The 3471-nt window shown below is 47.5% G+C and overlaps 1 pseudogene; it reads right to left on the bottom strand.

Annotated features, from left to right (window-relative positions):
- Positions 1-1372: 1372 nt before the first annotated feature.
- Positions 1373-2306, bottom strand: LOC123425390 (annotated as a pseudogene).
- Between the last annotated feature and the right edge of the window lie 1165 nt (positions 2307-3471).

Genomic DNA, 3471 nt, shown 5'->3' with positions numbered 1-3471 from the left:
TTTCTCTTTTTTTCCCTCTCTCCTCTTGATCCCATACACATTACACACACATATCCATCAAAAGAGAAGCTCTTGTGGATGAAATGGTGGACAACATAAAAGTTTCTCTGGTCGGCTCGGATTCGAGTTTTCTCATGTCCTACAAAAATAAGACAGGAGGGAGTCTTCTCTCTGTTTTTTTACTTTATTTTTTTATTTTTCGTTTTTCTTTTCTTGTCTGTATGATTGTGATTTTCGATGAATGAGCCTTTGGTAATGCTTTTATCTCTATTCTATGTCGCAGGCGCCTATCCAGTCTATAAACAAATACTAATGAGAAAATGAAAATTATACTAAACTAAAGAAAACATAGGATATAGATCCTAAAATAGAAAAAGGGCATATTAGGGCTATATGGATAATACGTGCTACAAGGTACATAGGTCAAAGTTTCATAACTACCTTATCCCACACAAATCGTTTACCTATAACGATTCACTACCCTTATGAAAAATCAATTACACCAGAGCATTTCCGAGGGCGAATCCACTTTGAATTTGATAAATGTATTGCTTGTGAAGTATGTGTTCGCGTATGTCCGATAGATCTACCCGTTGTGGATTGGAGATTTGAAAAGGATATAAAAAGAAAACAATTGCTTAATTATAGTATTGATTTCGGAGTTTGTATATTTTGTGGCAATTGTGTTGAGTACTGTCCAACAAGCTGTTTATCAATGACTGAAGAATATGAACTTTCTACCTATGATCATCATGAATTGAATTACAATCAAATTGCTTTAAGTCGGTTACCAATCTCCTTAATGGGAGATTACACAATTCAAACAATTAGGAATTCGTCTGAAAGTAAAATAAACGAAAAAAATCTTCGAATTCAAGAACGATTACTGATTACTAAACTTTGATTTTGTCTTTTTGTTATAAAAATCTACTAATTCTTTATTAAACTATAAAGAAAAACGAATAACTACTGCTTATTGGAAATTACATATATCCATCAAAAGCAATCACATGTTTGGCACCCCTCCTTTCTTTTCTCTCAACCGAAAAACCATGATTTTTTTATGATTAAGGATTGGGTGACTCTCTCCAGCATCAGTGTTCAAAGCCTAATCCTCACCGTCCAGTCCGTGAGTAATTACTGTGTCTAATTTAAAAGTCGGCGTTGAAGATGCTCTAACACCACATACACACAGGTACAACTGAGGAAGCTGCATAGTAACAAGAAATTATTTCAGTCAAGGAGATTATATATTAGTAGTTCTGTACAACGAAACTAATTAAGATTTGTTTCGCGCCTAGATTTCCATTTTCTGCTTCAGGAAATTAGCATGGCCAAGATGATCCATGTGTTGGTAGTGGGGTGGCAAGAGCCCTCCCTCCACAACCAAACAAACCGCTAGCGCTTGCACTTTTTGCAGTAATGGTTTTGCGCTGACAACTTGGATGCACATCGGTAGCAGAAACTGTTTCCACACCTACGAAGTGGAGGAAACCAAATTAATGGAGTGTCAAACAACCTTGGGAGGACCTCAGATAATTTCACGTTCATGAATGGATCCAATTTGTTGTTGTTGGTACCTGCATTTCACTCCTACGAGGCGCCGGAGCAGGAGGTCGTTCCGGCCGCGCTTGTCCTGCCCGAGCTTCTGGAACTCCTTGCGCCCCAGGCCGCCGTGTCATGGCACGGCGCACCGGGCGCAGAAGAGGCGGTGGCAGTGCGGGCACTCCGCCTCCGCGATGGCCTTGGCGTCGGCGAGCAGGAGCGCCGAGCACTCCCGGTACGGGCAGTACACCCTCATGGCGCCGACCGCGAGCTCGCACAGCAGGAAACCCCATCTGTCGAGAAGGTCCGGCGGGATGACGCCGCGGCAGCGCTCCGGCTCGACGGTGCCGGCCTCGCAGCCCGGGTGAGGGCATTAATTGCACGCGAGCGGCCTTGTCGTCCAGCTTCGCGGCCACGTACTGGGCGACGCAGGTCCGGCAGAAGGGATGGCCGCACGAGCCGACGCCGGGCGCCGTCTCCATGCAGATGGCGCAGTCGAAGGGCTCGCCGTGGCCGCCCGCCGGCAAATCTCCATTGCCATCGGCCTCGGTGAACCGTAACATGTCCACCGGTGAATGTTGAATGCCATCGGTGTCCAGCACGGGGACGCCGTCCTCGCAGTCGGGGCATTTGATGCGACCAATGTCCTCGCGCTGCTCCTGCTTCACGGCGACGTACGTGGTGACGCAGCTGGAGCAGAAGGCGTGGCCGCACGGGCCGAGGCTGGATTTGAGGTTGATGGGCACCAGCTCCATGCACATGGCCGCGGGACGCCTCCACCCTCCCGCCGTCCGTCGGCCTCCTCCACCGCGGGACGCCTCGACCCAGCCGCCTGCCGTCGTCCTCCAGCGACGGAGACGGAGCTCCTACCCCGAGCCGCTGGGCCGCCGTCCTCCTCCAACGTCGTAGCTCTTCCACCCAGCCGCCGACCGGTCGGCCTCCTCCACCGACGGAGCTCCTCCGCGCCCCACACCCGCGGGCCTCCTTGGCGTGAGCCGGTCCCTCTCCTCCGCGTCCACATCAGGAGATCGTCGAACCAGTCCCGCCTCGTCCGCGACGGCGACGGCGAGGGCGAGCAGCTGCAGCCTCCCGTGACCAGCGTTGTGGCTCTGCTTTGTGACGTGTTGCTCTGCTTTGTGACGTAGAATGAAAATTGGAAACCCACACACGCCGTCTCCACTCTGCAGTGAACTCCTCTCTCTCTCCACGTCGTCTCTCAGCCTCTTCTTTTTGCAATTCCGTCTGCAAACGTTGGGGGTGAGGGGTGAAGACAGGCGAAAGATTGGTCAAAGATGAGGTGTTTCGGTACAACGGGAATTTGTGTGCCGCTAGCAATTTCATCTCGCAAAGTAAGCTAAGGCCATGTTTGATAACAAAGAATTTTCGTAGTATTTTTAGAATACTGCAGTTTTGAAGATTATCATAGTTTTATTTACAATGAGGTGTTTGGTTGCCTCTAAGAATTGTGATTTCAAAACTGCAGTATTGAAAAAACTGTGGTTTTTTCTCTGCATAAAAAAAACCCCAGACCTCTTTTTAAAAAACAAAGAAGGCGAAAAGAAGGGGTGTGACGTCGTTATCTTCTTTCCGTGTACTTGCTCGATCTAAACTGCAGTAATATGTGGCGTAATCAAACAGTTTCTCTACATTGTGAATACTGCAAAAAATGTTGTTATATTAAAACCATGGTATTTTCTATCTACACGTAAAATTACTGCAGTTTTTAATACTTTAGTTTTTTTACTACTTTATTATCAAACAGGGCCTAAGGGTGTGTTTAGTTGGGGGGACCAAGTAAAATGTTATGGAATCATTTCATTCCTCAGGAATGGAATGGTTCCATCTTGGTGTTCGGTTAGAATGGAACAAGGTAGGATAAAATGGTTCTTAGGAAAAGAACGGCTCCCCCCCCCCCGACGGCGCACA

Source organism: Hordeum vulgare, chromosome 2H (genome assembly GCF_904849725.1).
Source record: "Hordeum vulgare subsp. vulgare chromosome 2H, MorexV3_pseudomolecules_assembly, whole genome shotgun sequence".
NCBI lineage: Eukaryota > Viridiplantae > Streptophyta > Magnoliopsida > Poales > Poaceae > Hordeum > Hordeum vulgare.
The sequence above is the reverse complement of the archived record's forward strand: the minus strand, read 5'-3'. Positions and strand labels throughout refer to the sequence as shown.